This window comes from Euprymna scolopes, chromosome 1, assembly GCF_053919585.1.
Source record: "Euprymna scolopes isolate OS-2025 chromosome 1, ASM5391958v1, whole genome shotgun sequence".
NCBI classification, from domain to species: domain Eukaryota; kingdom Metazoa; phylum Mollusca; class Cephalopoda; order Sepiida; family Sepiolidae; genus Euprymna; species Euprymna scolopes.
The window spans coordinates 78,888,827-78,909,529 of record NC_136482.1 but is presented as its reverse complement, the minus strand read 5'-3'; positions in this window follow the sequence as shown (position 1 = coordinate 78,909,529).

Below are 20,703 nucleotides of genomic sequence, written 5' to 3'. Positions count from 1 at the left end.
TGCAAGTTTGCTCGCTACCGGCGTGTCGTGTGTAAATAATGAGGCTCTAGTAGAGGATGCTTGATGGTTACGTCCAGAGAATGACTATCAACATATTAAGCGTCGTGGAACTCGGTGTCATTATTAAAGAATACACTTGGCAATCCTTTGGAAGCCGACCACATTTCATTTATTCAATGATCCTGATTTTGTTCATAAAATGATCCCAGATTCCATTACGAGCAGGCTCAAGATACAAGAAAAAGCTACGTGACGTGCTTAATCAACTGCAGTTTAATGCAATAATTAAATAGGTGAGAGAATACGCGCTATCGATATAGACAGATCTAGCCAAAACAAGGCAGATCGATTGATAAGACTACTTCACTGTGCCTGTGTCATCTATCTGCACTGCGTCCGCGATCTCAGCCGAGTTTTACCAGATCAAGATTGTTCACAGATAAAACGGTTATCCTGGTGTGAGAGAGGCACTCTCCTTTGCGAAACAAGTCGACCTTAGGGTTTCTAGGGCCGCTGTGAAAACCGCCTTTAACAAATAATAGCACAGCATTTCGAAGCAGCTTGTTAAAAACCTTCCTAGCTTAGTAGAGAGTTTGACTTCGATTCCACTGTGCCTACCTTCACTCTGGTAACGGCTTTCATCGAGCGATTAAAAGGGATGGACGCCATAAAACCATGTAATATACCGGGGGCAGTATAGTCGTACAACATCACATCAAGAGATGTCCCCTTCTCTGCTACACCACTTGTCAATATGGTCTATCGATACTGCATAAGTTTGAAAGGAATTACATCAACAATCAACTTCACGTCGTCTTAAATAGGAACGACCGAGTGTGGGTAAAGGCACAACTTATACGATGTACCAGAAAATATGTTGTGGGATGTGTGATCGGATTTACCAGTGCACAGAAGATATTCGTGAACGGAATACCACACCATATGAAAGATTTGTAGCCTTAAGGGGGATAACGTTCGTCGACGTTTTTTATGACTTTTTTCCAGAGAATTCGTGTGATAGTTAGAGAGAGGCCATATGACCAGGCACTTAGCATTAACGCAGGTAATGCTTTTTACCATAACAATTCTGATGGAGACCCAGTAACTGTACCCACGTAGAAACATACGAAGTAAGCTCCACCAGAAAGTTTTATCTTAGCGCAGGATCAAAGGGGGGTAGTAGTAGTAGTAGTGCGATATACAATCTCATCTCAAAGAAACAAAAAGTGTGCTCTCTCTGCTATCAGCGCGTGAAACCAGTAGAAGAAAATGCAAGAGATGTGACCTGGTGAAGCACATGATAATCCCACGTGATCACATGAAATGACGAGATTTTATGATCATAAAACGACAAGTTCAAGGGGGAAAAGGCAGCTTTTTGCTTATGTCTGATCGGGGAACATATATTAATTCATTTCTTTGTGTGAAAACGTGACGACCATCCGATAGGTTGATCCTACTTCGACAGAAATTGTAACCATTGCCGAAAAACAATTCAATTCAATTAATTAATTAGTGACCAAATAATGCATTAAAGATTAAATTTAGCTTTTGATTTTTATTTTAAAATGATTTGGTAAAAAAGAAACAGCATACCTGAATTAAAAAGGGGGGAAATGAAAGTAAACGTATTCTGGTCAATATCGGAAAGTAACGAGAGTAACTTACATATTACATTAAATTACAGACCATAAATTGCGTTCACGTGTTAAGTCTTTATAACCTCCTTGATTTAATTTTGGAGTTTTTAATAAATTAAGGTAGTTGACGTTATATTATTTAGACTCAAGACCAGGTGTGAATTTGATGAAAGTGTTCATGTGGAACTAACAGGATTCGAACCTGACATACTCCTGTTTTCAGTCGGTGTTGCTAAGCACTTAGTATCCATTACTTAAATTAGTTTATGTTTCTTAGGATTCCAGGAAAAATACGATATTGATTTTTTATGAAAAGTTTATGGACAACTTTTGGAGTTTTATATTTGTTATTGTAGTAATTTCAATTTCCATATCTTTTGGGGATAAAATACGTAAATACTTTATGTAAATATGAAATATAATGTTTACCGATCATATTTAAACACATCAAAATACAACTTCATTTTGATTAAAAAAATATTACTAACAAAAAATATGTCTATCTCTAAGGCATCCACAGTGTTGTACCTCAGCCTATTAATTCTTGGAATTCTTCAAGATCGGTCTTGTAAACTATAGAACACCAATATTCATTACATATTGCAAACATTGTCAAGAAACGATATGTATAATGAACAACATAACTCAACTCGGCAAGATAAACTAGTTAAGGATAAAAGAAAACGGCATTCAAACGTTCGCTTTAAAATAACTTGCTTCGAAACTAGCTGTGTTCACCCAAAACCAAATTAATCGATAAACAAACAAAACTATTCGATAAGAAATAGAAGACAAAGTTAATCAATGAGAAAAAGGAGACAAAACTAAAAGAAATAAACATTCGATTGGAAAGAATAAGTAAAACTAATCGACTAGACAAAGAAGAATACAGTTTTGGATGACAAATAGATATAATTTAATTAAGAAACAAACAGTAAGCATTAAATTAATCGAATAAAAAGATTAAAGCTTTTTGCTTCTGCAAATAGTGAATCGATGTTATTGTTATTTTAGTGTTATTTTAGTTTTATTTTGATATTTTTATTTTGTAGTCGGACGACTTGGGTGACGATTCGAGTGTTCCAAGTTCGAATCCAGTTCGTTCCAAAAAATCACTTTTGCTTAGGATGTTGGCAACCTTCGTGTGGTCCGTCCTGTAAGTAACTGATTCCATTTTAGAATTAATTCTGAGTAGAAAAATTTATATATATGAATATAGGGCAACAATAGAATCTTTTGATTCATGAGATATGATTATGAATATTTTTTAATTCACTTAGTGTAAACAAAATGTCACGTAGGGATGAACTGTCGTTTAAAAAATGAATTATTCTAAATCAGTAAAGTGCGAGCATATCCTTTTCAGCCATTTCGAAGCTGGATGTAAAAATATTATCGTCTTAAAGGTAAATAAAATGTTATAGAATACATTCTCCTACCTTCCCTTTCTAAAAAAGAATTACGATGCCTGTACTGTGACATCGCTCCTATTTTTCATGAATAATTATGAATGCTTTTTGAAGATGTAAACTGTCGACAAAATACATTAATCTATATCCTGCTGGCCGTAATTTAACATCGACTAATAGAATAATCAATCCCTTGACAAATCCTACTGGAGCAATTATATCCCTTATCCCTCACTCCGTATAAAGTAAAGTCGATTTCCCCTTTTTACCAAGTATTATAATCCTGTAAAGACAAACGACGTTTAGAATTGCGCAATTCCCGTGTGCGCTGACGTCTTACCTTTCCAGTTTCGATCGGCATCCAACACGAGAGTGTTCCTGACGATTTAGCTTTCGACCACGTCCAAGCGGACGGGACTTAACTGAGACACCTAGTTTCATGCTCAGGGAGGCCAACATCAAACAGCATCTGACTCTATAGGAATGCTGAATCTCTTAACTGTATCTTCAGTAATTACTGCCTTCCATAGTTGTTGTCGTCTCACCACGTTTTGGCTAACTAATCCTCTATTTATTTGCGGACTATTATTCTCAACAAAAAGAACTGGAGACAGTTAAAAGATTCAGCATTCATATCCCGTCGCAGCTAACCACCCGCCGAAGACCAGAGCATAGCGTTCTTATCAGGATCAGTTTGTGTTTCACTGTTTTTTTCGTCTCTCGTGCCATGGTGTATAAATATTTTTAGATTTCTACACGACTAATGACTATTATACCGGTAGAAACGTTTACATAAATAAATAATAAAGTAGATATATTTATTATATTCGTATGTATATAAATATCAATTGTCAAAAGAGACGTATAATAACATTTTACTGCAGTTTTACGATACATCTGATCGACAGAATCAGGTGACACTTTATTACGTCTGTGTAAATATTAATTTGGGATCAATTCTACCTGAAGTTAAAGTTCAACGTTAACATTTTCAATGTCTTTTTAGTTTAAACTTGTTTGTTAAAGCATTTAGTAGAAGCGAGTCTAAACTTGACGCATATGTTAGACACAATTGCTAAGCTTATAATGCGATCCATGAAACGCTATCTGTTAACCGAAATAGAAACCAGTAAATTATTAAAGGTTTAAAATTTTTATAGATCTGAACAGGTAAATTACTTGCACTTCAGATAATTTGTTCCACACATCAGTGGTGGAACGAGTGCGAATAAAATGCTCTCAAGTGGTTTGCTCCGAACAGTGCGAAATGTGTTCTGGTTATCTGACATCATCTGGAAATCGAGGTATAATACGTGACAAATAAAAATAGCATATAACTAATTTACGAATGGAATAAAACAGAAGTTTTATTAGTATTCCGGGCGATGTCTTTATTTTATTCAGAGCTTTGACCCCTAGGGGTCTCTTTAGTTTTATTATTTTTTCACTGATCACTTAGCGAAGTAATCAACCATTTCAGCAACAATAACTTTCTTAGTGACACACAATATGGTTTCTGTTCTGCTAGATCTACAGCAGATGTGCTTACAGTTATATCTCATAGGATTAGCGAATCTATCGACGGATTCTACCTTTCTAGGACAATTACTCTTGACATATCAAAGGCCTTTGATACAGTATGGCATAAAGGTTTACTTCAGAAAATCTCCAGCTACGGTATAGCTGGAAATGTCTTCTTAATTATTAAATCATTTCTCTCTGATAGATTCATAAGAGTTGATGGGCAGAAATCAGAAGCTCACTATATTAATGCTGGAGTCCCTCAGGAGTCCATCCTGGGGCTAACTCTCTTCCTGATCTACATTAATGATCTTCCAAATCACATCCTTACATCATTCGTAGACATTTATGCTGATGACACTGCTATCTATAGTAGGACATCTAAGACCGTAAACGACCAAGTTCGCTCCGATTCTCTCTCCTCTGATCTTGAGCAAATGGTAAAATGGGAAAAGAGGTGGTTTATTACTTTTAATGCATCTAAAACCAAGCTTTTATCTTTACACCATCAACGCTCTGATCCCCATCTGGCATGTAGGATCCTTATATCGATCCAGTAGATATCTCACTGCTGATGCAAGTCTCTCTATATATAAGAGCCAGGTACGTCCAAGGATGGATTACTGTTGCTACATCTGGGCAGGAGCTGCTAGAAAGGACTTATCATACCTTGATAGTGTTAAAATAGACTTCGTAGCCTCGTAGGGGATGTCCTTTTCTCTTCCCTGCAACCTCTATTTCACAGAAGAGATGTTGCGAGTTTGTCTCTGCTTTATCATTATATTCATGGCAAGTGCTCGAAGTGTCAAGAAACACCCGTCTAACTGAAAACACTATCAATAATTCCCCCCCCACTCTTTATCTGTGCCTAAACCTAAACGTAGATTCAATGAAAAAAACTTCTTTCGTAGAACTGCACGCCTCTGGAATAGTCTTCCGTTTTTCTGCTTACCAGCTGATTAAATATGGTTGTCTTGAAGTCTAACGTAAACACGTTTTTGATGAGCCGTTCCATATAAGTTTACCGAATTTCCAGTACTAACGATTACTTTATTGCCCAATTGTCTAATGTACACACTTTAACCCTTATCCTCGAGAGACCTCTTTGCCTTGATAAGTGGCGATGCATTTGTAAATATATATATATATATATATATTATTATTATTTAGATTAGTGTTTTAATTTATATTAGTACTGGACGACTGCTGAGTTTTATTTTGTTTACTGTTCACTTTTGAAATATGTGAGGGCCATGAAAAAACTAATTTTATTAGTGCTTTCATGACCGCTTTAATTCAAATGAATGCTTTCAATAGAGCTTTGGAGGCCCCCTCTCTTTTATTATTTCATTGCTAATTTATGAAATTATTTTTTCTTTTATTCTATTTTATATTTTTTCTTGAAAGTAGGAGATAAACTTAGTTTTGAAACAAATGCGTTCAAGAGAAATGCGAAGTAAAGAAATAAGGTTTCAAGAAACACCGTTTTTTAAATACTGCCTTGTTATTTATGGATTCGGTCAATAACAAATCCTGGAGCCATACATTATTGCAATACATACTGAAACAAACACTGGATTAAGACATTATTAATACAGTAGGACACTCGGTAAATAGTATATGCTATATAAATAGTTCTCAATCCCCTAGGTATAAAGGGTGCGTGCAATAAACAGAAAGCCATTTGGAACATGGTGGATGCCGAATCCAAATGTACCAAACACCCTAAATACAGCTAATATGTATTATAATATAATTTTAATTTTATTAAGTCTTATGTTTAATAGGACAGCCCGCATTACCCTAAATAGAATATGTATGAGGGCAGAGAGAGAGAGAGAGAGAGAGAGAGAGAGAGAGAGAGAGAGAGAGAGAGAGAGAGAGAGTGAGTGAGAGTTCGTAAATTCAGATACAAGCCACAAATAGAAGGAAAGAAGAGCAGCGGAAATAGTATAGCATATTTAATATGCTTTTGTTTACTTTTTTATGTTTTAAATTAGATTTTAATAATTTCTTTATTAGAAATACTTTTAGGTTTTCACCCAAGTAGAATATCGAAACAAAAAGTCATTTACTTTGTTACATAGTGTGCAAATGTATAATCAGTTTTAAAAAATAAATTAAAATATATTCTTAAAAAATAAGATTCAACTTAGAAAAGCATTTCTTGCAAAGCATGAAAATAGCTAAATAAAATATTTTTACAAAGTTCAAAACTAAGGTGCAGATTTAATGTGAAAGTTATCAATTTTCCAAGTGCACTTTTATAAACTTTACAAAGTAAAATATATATTAAAAAAATTAAATTGGATTTAAAAATTACCTTGAATTTATTTTAAGCTATGTAAATTCTGCTTCACTAACACAAGATGACTTGAAAATGCTATATCTATATCATTCGATGTTTAATAATATGTAAATTTAATTTTAATTTTACGAGTCAATGTCGATGAAGTCCTGGAACCAAGCCTGGAAGATAATGCGTTCGCAGCGTCTAGAAACATAGCGAAATCCTACGAGCTGTAGATGAGAATATTATACATGGTGATTGTTAGAAAGCGGAGAATTTATAGTTTAATTGTTATTTGTTTTAATTTTATTACGTCTGGCTTGTGCACGAAGGACATTTTTAGCATCTGTGATTGTATTATAATATTAGTCTGTGAAAAACTTGATAAAAGTAATCATTCTTTAAAATAAATAACCGTTTAACATTTATCCTTTTTTCTAGTGTCACAGTGTATATGTATATTATTGTATATTCTTTTACATTATTTTATCAGATTAATTTCATAAGAGTTGATCGTATAAAATAATGTGTTTTCGTATGAAGATACTTGTTTTGATAATAAAACTCGTAGAACCTCAACAGCGGGTCATCCTGTAACTAACGTCTGAACATATTTGTCCATGTGACTTAACTAACACTTTGTGGAAATAGTAGCATTGATGTGTACTTATCTCTTTAAAGTCGAACATATAGTAATCAGACATCACTATTTGACAGAATATACATTTAAACATTAATTCAGCAGATTATGCCCGCACACACACGCAGATATGTGTACGCGTGCGTGTATTCATCTGTGTGAAGGCACGTGAACGTGTGTGTATACTGAACAATCTCTGCGGATTGGAAATTAGCCTGAACATAATTGCTTATTGATTGATCGAATATTCCTGCAAATACAAGATGACTACGTGTCTTCCTGATTTACGTTCTTGGTCTTATTGGTCGGTCGTCCAGCTTAGTAGACACACTTGCAATCTTACCTCGGCGTTCAAGTAATACAGAACCAGGCATTTATCTTAGAGAAGAGCGCTAATTATAATTTCGTTCTGTTGCCTCCTCCTTGTTTCCAATTATTCACTCTCCTCAGTATGCATAAAATTGTATGCTAAATACATTTTGTCTTTTTCCAAAGAATATATCTGATATTTTAAAGATGCGTCTATTCGATTTACACGTTAATTGTATTTTAAAAGAGACCTGACGGACCAATGAAAGAACAAAAACAGGACGCATTAAAAATTCTATTTCAAACTTGCGTGAACGATTTACTAACAGACAGATATTTTGCAGCGATACTTGGACGCATATAAAATAGAATACGTCCGTTTAATCTACGTACTCGGCGACAAATGAAGGGCAAAGAGACAAATCGACTTATCGACAGTCTCTTATCTTCATGCACTATCACATAATTCATATATTGGCGGGTTATTCTTTTAGGAACAAAGTATAGACTGTGTTTTGGAGGACTGCTGAGTTTTAGTTTTTTTAATGTTCACTTCTGAAATATTTTTTCTATGTGAGGGCCATGAGTAAACTAATTTTAGTAGTGCTTTCATGACCGCTTTAATTCAAATGAATGCTTTCAATAGAGCTTTGGAGGCCCCCTCTCTTTTATTATTTCATTGCTAATTTATGAAATTATTTTTTCTTTTATTCAGTATATTTTTTCTTGAAAGTAGGAAATAAACTTAGTTTTAAAACAAATGCGTTCAAGGGAAATGCGAAGTAAAGAAATAAGCTTTCAAGAAACACCGTTTTTTTTAAATACTGCCTTGTTATTTATGGATTCGGTCAATAACAAACCCTGAAGCAGTCCATTATTAAAATACACACTGGAACATTGAAGCCACACATTATTTCAATACATACTGAAAAAAATCCTGGACTAATACATTATTAATACAGTAGGACATTCGGTAAATAGTATATGCTACATAAAATAGTTCTCAATCCCCTAGGTATAAAGAGTGCGTGCAATAAACAGAAAGCCAGATTTTCCGTGTAAAACATGTATACCGGCTTATGTAGAAGACTATTTAGAATAGTTTGGGTTAAAGAGAAAATGTAGTATCTGTTTTGATATAACACTTCTTAATTTTTGCTTAATGGGAAATCATTCAAGACATAGACAATTTTTTCATCCCAATCCAGAAAGCAGCTTTCTGAGGAACTAAATGTCTCCCCATTAACAACCGACTTTGTGTATAACTCTACCCTTGTGGGAAGACAACTAAATAGAGACCGTTGAAGAATAGTTTTTCAAAACATGACAGTCTAACAAAAGGGACTGTGGGTTTATAGATACTCTTATAAATTTATTTCGTGATACATATACATTCAATTTGTATCTTTATCTATGAAAACAAAATTATTTCAAACCACTGTAAGAGAGACCAAGAAACAAATCAGCAAACAGAAATAATTTATCATAAAGATACGTCGATTCAGCTAAAACAAAAAAATATTTTGCCTATCACCATCGCACACTGGCAGTTATGCGGTGATTAGCGGCCTTAACTCGCAAACTATTGATCGTTGATAATTTCATCATTGACTGCCGACGAATGTAACCTTATCAAAAGGTTGACGACGTTGAACAAATATGAAATTGGATAGACGTGATTATACGTGATTATACGTGATTATACGTGATTCTCGTTTTTATCGACGACATACACTTTTCCTGCCTGACTACATTTTGTTCTCACTTAATAGACAGTGAATGAAGTCAGTTTTAAGTGATCTCCATCAATTAGTCCTCAGCGTTTTTGTAAATTAAATAAATAATATAAACTGTCTGCTATAGCACATCTATTTTAAACATTATTCTAAACTTATTTTAATCAGAGCTGTTTGTTTTATATATTACACTATATGTATCATATTCTCTCCTGTACGACTAATCTATTTTCAATGATGTTTTTTTTTCATCTTTTATTAAGACGGGGCTATAATAATTCTACGAAGTATTAGGTTGTCCACTCAATTACACTATTTTTTTTGTTTTTAATTTTGGAATCTACTACGTTTTTTTTTTAATATATCTTTTGAAAATTCTACGATAGAATCATTTTACAGTCTATTTTTGAGAGTTTTTTTTTTCGATTTCATTTACTTAGGTTTCTATTTATATTCAGATCATTAAAATTGAATATCAAATTAAGTAAAATAAATATTTTCGGCACTTTCTTTTATTTTGGGTTTTATAGCAATGGTGTACAAAAACCGACTGAAAGTTTTCAGGAAGTTTGAAATAACAAGAAATAATAAATATTTTATTAATTGATATTTTTTCGTCAAATTAACATAAAACATGGCATGAAATTTAGCTGTCAACACAATATAATAAATAGTGAAATTACTCAGAGCAACACATTAGTCTTGAGAACTTTGGCTGCAGTTACGCTGTGATAAATCTGTTTATTCAAAACACGAACTTTTATTCTGAAGCCTTAGTAACCTCCGAAAATACATTGTAAACTTCATACCAAATCAAAATAATTAATTGAATAAGTAATAACCCCCATCGACACTAAGCTGATGTCAAGAAATACTGTACAACAACAATAAATACGTTTACAACTCATTAGTTTCAAAATCCTATATTGTATTCTGTGACTCTTGTATACCGCTGATGATTCAGTGGATCGAGGAAACAAACAAAAGATACCTCTAGGTAATGTAACAATCTATTGTTATTAAAATGGAATATTTCGATAGCAGAAAAATGTGTTATAGAAAAGAAATATTTGAAAACAATAAAATAATTACAAAATATGTATATAATGGAATACGATTGAGCATTTTTGTTCGGAAATAAAACATTTAGAATCTACATCAGCAAACAATTAGATAAAAGTTTACAATAAACGCTAGTACTGACCTGGATGTGATGTAAGGCGGGCGTAAGATAGAAAACAAAGAAACGATTTACTATTTATCATATATTCACGTATACTGTCTTAGTAAGGTAGTTGGAGCGGATGGGAGCGAGTCAGCAATCTTAGTGGCCTAGTGAGCATAAGAGGATTTTGTTTCGGTAGTCGACGGAACTAGTAGTAGAATGTAAAGAAATCTAGAGAACCATGCAAACTCCGGGACACGGAACAACATGAAATAACTATATCTAAACTATCACTCGGCATTTTGGTGGTTTCATTCGGAAGAAGATGCATTCATTTCAGGTGGCAACAACCAGAACAAAGAAAGAATACAAAATAAGAGATGTGACTTGTCTGGAGCCAAGCAAACGTGTTATCCGTCCCTTGGTAAAAGAACTGCCTCGCGTATGTTTATTTGTCCCGTTTGGTGAACTGTATTGATATGCGTAATACTTACACCCACACTCGCAAATAAGCATACAATTACATTAACACTAGAAGATACGACTGATTATGTATAGATAAACATGTATATATATATATATATATATATATATATATATATATATATATATATATATATTAGCGTCCAAAACTAAGGGACAACATTTTAAAGCCTAATATTTGTTAAAAATAACAACTGTGAAAAGCTGAAATTTTGACAATATATCTATATATATCTATCTATCTCCACATATATATATATATATATATATATATATATATATATATATATATATTTATATATATATATACATATAATAGTAAGAACAAGGATATAATATAGAAGTTTACAATTAGTTTTTATTATTCGGCAGAATTCTCCAACACTAGTGTGTAAGGTAATTCTTAATCCACGGAATTTCAAAGAGGAAAAACTGTAAGCAAAATAATCAGACAGAAATGCTAGATATTAGCATTTCTATGAATTTGCTGGTTAATGCATAAGATAAAACTAAAAAACTTTATGAGGCATAAAATATAAAATAAAAGAATATGGAAACAGTTCATGTGAAGAGCTTTTCAGAAATATTTTAAGGAAAAAGTTCATTAGATATATATAGTAACTAGCTGTACCCTGCCACGCGTTGCTGTGGCTCAAATTGGCGCAATGGAAAAAGTTCCAAAATGAGAAAAAAACATGTTTCTTATAGGTTTAAATTTCCATTTTGCATGGGTACACAGTTTTTGTTGTTCCATTTTCTTAGTTGATATAGAGAGTTTCCGGTTTGGTGACTCTTGAATACGTAACATAAATTGTCCATGTGAAAAAAACAGTCAGTGTGTAACTGTAAGGCCCACAATTGTAAAGATTATTCCCTGAGCTTTGTTGATGGTTATTGCAAATGACAATAAAATTGGAAAGTGCAATTTGCTAAAGTGTAATGATGTATCCGGTGGAATCATAGGAATGCATGGAATGAAGATATATTCATCTGTGAAAGGTCCTGTTAAGATTGCTGTTTCTATGATATTGTTTGTTATTTTTTTTTTTTACTGCAAGCTATGTACCATTGCAAAGCTTGGATTGGTTTATATTTCACAACATGATAATTAGTACACCAAGTTTCAGTTACAATACATGCGGTGGCATCCCTGGCAAACATAACTGTTGGATAATTAACCACTTTATCTGCTTTCACAACAGTGTCGATGGATTTGTATTTGACTACCTCACTTGGAATTTTACATTTAATTATAGCGTTAAGTTCATGGGCATCTTTGTATTGACCTGCAAGAATAGCTCATTCACTCAGTCAAATGGAATTCTTATATTTTGAATATCTGCAAAAACCTTTTAAACTAACTATTCTTTTGATGAAATAAAATTACAGAAATTACAGAAGTTAAAAGTCAAAGAATTTTGCCCTTAGCTCTGATCAGCTGGCACTTTTTCGTACCCAATTTCCCACAAGTGATGCAAAAGTTTTTGTGCGGATCGAACAATCTGCAACTGTACATGCATATTTTGAGTTAAGTTTAATGTCTTCACATGGAACAAAAAAGTGGAGTATTTGAGGCAAGCATTTATTTCATCTGCTGGTGTTGATTGAAGAATAACAGGTAACATTTGTCTGAAATCTCCTGCAAGCAATATTACTGCATTCCCAAATGGTTTGACATTGCCACGCAAATCTTGCAAGGATCGACCAAGAGCCTCAAGTGATTTTTTGCGTACCATTGTGCATTCATCCTAAACAATAAGTTTGCATTTCTGCAATATTTTTCCCCATATTGGATGTTTTGGAGATGTCGAAGATGAGATTTTTGAAAAGTTGAATGTTTTAAAGTAGAATAAATAATACTTCTACTTGGCAGCAAGGTCGCAGGTATTCCTCATGCAGCAAGGGCTAAGGCTATGTCATTTTGTTACCAAATGGCTGCCAAAATCAATTTAATTAGAAAGGTTTTACCAGTTACTTCTGGTGCTGTTCAAGGTAGCAGTAATTTCCAAATAACTTCTATTCTCACAGTCAGTAAATTAGGTGACTAAAATAGGATTTATCCATGTTTTGACAATGCCGTATTCACTGTAATTAATTTAGGAGACTAAAATAGGATGAGGGATTAGAGATGGACAGATAGAGAGGAAGATATATAGATAGAAAAGAGACAGTGAGAGGAAAATAGAGAAAGAGAAGGAGATAGAGAGATAAAGGAATTGATAGATAAACAAAGAGAGAGGTGGAGTGTTAGAAACAGAGAGGGATGAAACAGAGGAAAGGAGGGAGATAGAGGAAGTTAGAGAGAGAAAGGGGCTCAAAGAGAGATGGAGAGGGTGATATAGAGAGAAAGATAGATTAAGAGAGGGAAAGGGAGAGATAGATAGAGAGAGATATTGAGAGAGGGGGAGAGAAACAGAAGGTGAACTACACTTCACCGTTTTTTTCCTCGTTCAGTAGAGAAGAAATCTTTCGAGACTGAGGCAATTTTAATGTTTTGTTATTATCCAGAGTACCCCTTTTTTTGGGGCGGGGGCTAGATTTTCCTCGCATTAGAAACCGACCGGGTTATCTGTACTTTCACTTAACAAATTAATAAAAGAAAAACATATTGTAAAATTTGAATTTAACAGGAAAATACTATTTTAAAAAATAGCACGGTAACATAAGTGCATAAGTGCCACTTTAGGTACTCCTTACGCGTTGAGTTCCATGGCGACCAGCATAATTATTTAATGGTTTCTCCCTTAGCCCCCCCTCCCAGTCAAGGCTAATGCATGCGCATGTAACATTTTTTTTATTTACTGACGTTGGCTTAGTAACTAAACGATTTATTGATAATTTCGTAACCCTTAAACGTAGGCACCGCCAAAACTGGGGGGGGGGAGGTCAGTACTTTTTGACGGACCGTCTTTTTAAAAATCTTCCAAAAATCAGGTAATTATCCGATCAATACGAAATTTTCAGCGATTATTAGGAGAAGAATGAACTTTATAACAGTGTACTTATTTTTCATAAACGATATTTATATATATATGTTTTTTGCTTACAACCCCCCTCCTTTGTTTTGAAGTGGGAACAAATATGCTTAAAATAATCATCTGAAACTGAACACAAGATATTGTGTTGTTGTAAGGGACAGAATTATAGATTAAAAAAAAATTGTTTGCATACCTTATTTTGACGTCTGAATATCAGAACTTCGATTGTGTTTAATTATCCCGCTTCTGAGTTTTGAAGTGTGAAATTCGGTGAATATGTTAAGTAAAATAATTAATTTAAGTTAAGCAAAACAAAAAAAATTTTTTTTTAAATATTTATAAGAAAAAAGCCATTTTAAATTTTTTTATAAATAAATTAACAATTTTTTTTAGCGAGCCGAATAATGCACGACCATTATTAAACAGGGCATGCTTTGAATAATCGATACAAAAAAAAATCGATAAATATTGTGCTCTTTGTGTTAAAAATAGCATCATTTTTTTCGATCCCGTTTGAAAACGTTTGCCGCCTTTCGACTACGGTGGACCAAACGCGCTGAAATAATTTTTTTTTATTCTGCTTTAAATTGCCTCCCCCCATTTTGGGGAGCCTGGCCCCCACACACATAGACATTAAAAACCAAACTCATACAAATGGTCACCCATCTGGTACTGGCCAGCCTCAGCTTGATAATACATTGAAATTTTCGTCACTGAAAAATAAGTTTTTTTGACCTGTTTGGTCTTCCATAGTTTTCTTCTTATAAAACGCAAACGTAAATAGTGTCGATATAGACTCTAGATTTACGCGAAATATCTGGTTACCTAAATGAATAAGTGGAATTATTTGAAATTCAGGTACTTATATTATAATATTTTTGCATATTCTCTTAGAAAATCATCCTAAATCTTAGTTAGATAATAAATAAATAAATAAATTATTTCAAAAACCTTTTTTTTTAAATATTTATGTACGTTTTTTGTGCAAGACAAAAAATGTCAATTGTTAACTTTTTGGGAAAATTTAACATTTAAAATTTAATTAAAAATAGTAGAAAAAGTTTTACATTATTCTGTTTTCTATATGATAAAATTCAGGGTTTTATCTTTCTGGAAAAAAAAGTTACTCAGAAATAATGGATTTTAATAAATGTAATTTCGTTTTAAAAAACAACAACTTGATTTTGCGGCCATTTTTGGCGGTGCCTACTTAAACGCATGCCGGAAGATTTAAATTGGTTCATTATTGTTGTAATGAAAAAAAAAAGTTTCATTCAACACAAAACCAAAAACACATATTAATGATAAATGATTTATTATTCTATTCATTGAAATTTACTAATTTTAAATTAAAAATTAAAAAAAAAGTTAATAAAAAAATAGTTGCTTATTTGCGCATAAACAACTTTTTTTTTTTAGATTAGGTCCACCTTATAATCACCCCCCTCCCCAACCTCCTTATATTAAGAACAGCTTCCGGAATAAACACCACTTTTGGAGGGGGGGCTATTTGCAAAATTTAACTGATATTTGTTGTCAGCATACCCACCCGAAAATACTATTAAAAAAAAAAGGAGGGGTTCAGTGCCCGTGGCAGAGAAGTAGATTTATTTATCAATAAAAGTTGCGGAGAAGTAAATTTATTTATCAATAAAAGTCGTCATTTAAAAAAGAAAATTGTGGAGGTGGACCTAAATGTTTTGTTTTCGCACTATTTAACAAATTGTTCATCTGCGCATGTAAATTAAAAAATATTTGTAAAAGTGAGAAGTTATTAGTAAATGATTTAGTTTTTTTTTAAATTTATTTATTTATTTTTTTTACATTAGATCCACCTCCACAAATGTTAAGAACGGCTTTCAGAATAAACACCCCCCAACCTCTCCATGTTAACAACGGATTTCGGAATAAACACCATTGGGGGGATATTTAAAAAAAAAGTCAATAAAAGTCGTCATTTAAAAAGAAATTTAAAATCAAATGTTTGTAAAAAGTGAGAAATTATTAATAAATGTTTAGTAACATTTTTCGGTGCTAATGCAGAGAGTGATCTGCGCTATTTTTTAAATCGTGTTTTTTTTTAATCAATTGCAAGGTTAAAGTACAGAATAGGTACAACCCCCCCATGTTAAGAATGGCTTTTTAAATAATAACGTTATTATTTCAGCATGGATCACTCTCTGCATGAGTACCCATTTTTCTTTTAATATTCATAAAAAGTAAAACTTTTTTCAAAATAAATAAATAAATAAATAAATGTTTGTAAATGTGACAGATAATCGTTTAGTTACGGCAACGTCAGTAAATAAAATATGTTACGCGCGGGGTGAGGTGGGAGACTAAGGGAGCGACTATTATTTTTTTCTACTGGTCGCCATGGAACTCAACGCCCAAGGAGTACCAAAATTTAATTTTTTTGTCAAATAAATGAATTTCAAGCAATTTTTGCCATAAATAATAGATAGCAACTTCGTTAATTTTACGACTCGCCCCAGCATATTATAAACACCCTAACTTCCCCATGTTAAGAACGGCTTTCGAGGTTTATGGAAGGGCGTTTTTTTTAACATGGGGGGGTTAGGGTGCTTATAATACGTTGAGGCATGTCGTAAAAATGAAACAGTTTAGAAAAAGTTAAAACAAACTTTTTTTATGTAAACAATACCGTGAAAATAAACTAAACAATTAAAACGTAATGTTTCATGAGTGAAGCCAGGCTTATGTTAAGGCTTCAAGCCTTAACATAAATAAAATTTAAAAAACATAAGTACATAAATGAATTTAAAGTTTTAAAATATGGGATTATTATTATTTGTGTGTGTGTGTGTGTGTGTGTGCTAATGCAGAGAGTGATCCGCGCTATTTTTTTAAAAATCGTTTTCCACGTTTAAAGTTTTATGATATGTTTTTATTCAATTGTAAGGTTAAAGTACAGAATAGGTATAAAACACCCTCCCTTCCCCATGTTAAGAATGGCTTTTTAAATAATAACATTATTATTTCAGCACGGATCACTCGCTGCATGAGTAAGTTTTTTTGTTTGTTTTTTTTACTTATCGAGTTAACAGAAAATGAAATCTTTCGTCAATTCGTGGCTGTGAAATGAATCGAACCGGAAGTTCAGTTTTATCAACAGAACAGATTCGCAGTAAAAAAATATATTTATTTTATTTAATATTTTAATTTTAATAAATCGCGAGGTAAATTTATTTCAATAACATAAAAAGATACCTCGACTCTAAAGATGGGTTGTCTGAAAATTTCAAATAAATTGGTAACTTAGAAATAGGGTTTTATTTGTTTAGAACGAACCAACTTTACATTTTTATATATATAGATATATCTAATTAGTGCACACACACACACACACACACACACACACACACACACATATATATATATATATATAAGAGCACGCATGTAGATATACAGACCATAGATATATATTTGATTCAGAGTTCAACATTAAGACAACAAAAACAACCAACCGTATATAAAGAAAAGTCCACTGTAATGGAGCTTTTTTCTTGGAGGTGAAACCACAAGTGCGCCGCTGAATAATCCAATATATATATATATATATATATATATATATATATATATATATATATACATATATATATATTTATATATATATATATATATGTATATACATATGCATATATGTATATATATAAATGTAGATATGCATATATATATATATATATATATATATATATATATATATGATCAAGTAAAGAGTAGATACCCCGGTAGCAGAAGACAAAGATAGGCGCACATTTCAAGTGACACCGGTTGACGACCTTGACATTTCCGTTGTTTTTTTTTAAACATGTCAAATAGCAGACATGTTCGTATGTTCGCGAGCAAGACTTTTTAAAAATATATATTTACAAAACTTTTAAAGATTAAAAAAAATGTATATATATTTACAAAACATTTCTTTAATATTAAATATTTACAAAAATTTAAGGGTTAAAAAAGCCCTTTTCTATTTACGTACAACTTTTTAATATAAGTAATAAAACGAACGTATATAAACAAAATATATTTAAATAAATGGGTGTCTTTCTGGGCGAGTTGTTTTTTATATATTTACAGGACGTTTTAATAAAACTATTATTATTATTATTATTATTATTATTATTAATAATAATAATAATAATAATAATAATAATAATAATAATAATAATAATAATAAAAATTTAGGCGGGGCTCAAATTTGGTGAGCATGGACAATACTCGATACTTCCTCTTCATCCTTACTATCTGTTTCTCAGGTGACTATCAAGAGATGCTCTTACGTCATGATGATAGTGGGGAAGTGCTTCATCCTGCTGAAAGTGCTATTCTTTATTTTTAACATCTCTTGAGAAAATGGCACAGCGTATTCATGTAGCAAGTTGAGATAATTTAAAGAGTGTATACATTGTATTGGGACACCCTGTATATCTGTCTTAATGGTGATCAGGTATTACTACTTTTTTATCTGCTCAGTTCTCATGATATAATGATTCCAAACATAAGTACTTTATTTTGGCGGAGATTTGTTCCGTCGTATCGGTTTTGTGGTCATGGTACTTTATTTCTAGTAATTACATATATTCTTACAATTCTTATGGAATAGTATATATTTGTTTAGAAAATAATTTAATTTTTTTTTTTACAAATGTACATAAAATATTAGGATCGCTGATTAAAATTGCAAACCTTAATTTAAAATGTTTAAGATTCTAATAACACATTCTATAGATTACTAGAGAATGACTGCAGGATACTATATTACTATAAAATACCAGAAAACAATAACTTTCAATAAATATTTGATCCGATTTATAAAATATAACGATTTATAAAAAATAAACGTTTTTCCTGGGAGATAATCAGATAATTCATATTCATCAGATTACGTTCTATTAGCAGTGAAATATAAAATGCAATCAGTATTAGGCTTACTTCATTTCATTGTGGCTTCTAGTTAGACGATACTGACAATTGATTAATTCCTAAGAGAAATTAGAAAATTGCGTAATGATTCAATAAAATGTTAACCTGCGATTAGGCCATATATAAAGAAAACAGATAGGGGAGAAATAAGAAAGAAAGGGAGATTATACATTATCTGATAAAGAGTGGAATAAGATACATCAAACGATCATTTTACTTGATAAATTATGATTAATGAAAAACGTATAAATTTTTCAATTGACATTTTAAAAATAGTACGTTTCTTTAGTTTGTAATTACCAAGTATCAAAACAAAACTCTATTTGAGGATGAAGGTTAGTAGCATGGAGCGAAATTGATCACTGTAATGTAGTAAGTTCGATTAATGATATGGAGGGTGATAAGATTCTTCTAGAAATTTTATTTCAACACAACTAGTTATGTTTCAAAGGAAACCAGTCTGCGGCAATGTTTTATAGTCGAGAGACCCTTACAAAGGCACTTTCTCTATATAAATTCTGCCTTATGCTATGCCAATGGAGAAGAAAGAGAAAGTCGTTTTCCCGTGTGGTTGGAAGAAGATTTCTAGCTATAGATCTCTTATAAGAGTTAAGATTTTAGTTATAAAAATAATGATAAAAAGAAAACGACTATCATGTCTCTTATATGACAAAGAGGGTGCGAGAAACAGAAGTGGTAATCATCACTAGATTACAGTGCGATTATCACCATGCTTAAAAGAAAAGTCGGGTAAATCTCAATCTCATACGATTTATTGTAGCAAAAAAACAAAACAAAAAAAACACACACACAAAATTTGGTGAGATTATTTACATAGATTAACTAATTAAACAGTTGGAATATCTTTAATTATCGTTAAACTTGGACAATGAATTAGTCTTAACGACGACGTGCACGGTAATTTGTTGGTTCTGGTTTAGATTCTCGGTGTCGTACCCGGTTTAACCTAAATACTGAAAATACAAATACATTTGAATCGATATAGCATATCACTCAATAATTATTGGGTCTGGCATACAGAGGACATCACTAAACGAACATCCATATAGTTCTAATAAATTACTTTGCTTCGAATTACACGCGTTAGACTTTCATTGCAATCACATTATTAGTTTACAAATTACATTTTTCTAATGGATGTACTGTTGTAAGTTTACAAAACCATAAAAAATCTAACTTTCGCGCGTTGATAAAGTATTGTTATTTAAATGCATACTATACTGTTTGAGCAAAGCAATGACCTCAAACACCACTCTGTTGGGAACACCGATTAAGATGTGATGTGCAAATTGAAACGCCACTCTGCAGACGGAAAGGATGTGAACGTTAAGTTAGCCAAATTCGGCAATTGACTCCAAAAACCTAATCCTACAAACTTGTTTTGGCCAATCATGAATTACAGTTACATGTAATAGCAGATGATTTGAAAATATTCGAAGTAATGTATGCTTTACGCACACTTGTCAATGGAACAGTTATGTTTAGTGTGGATGGGGCTATGCTTTATAATACTCTATCGAAAACAACGTGTCGACGGTTAATATCATTGTTTACAACTGTTTCA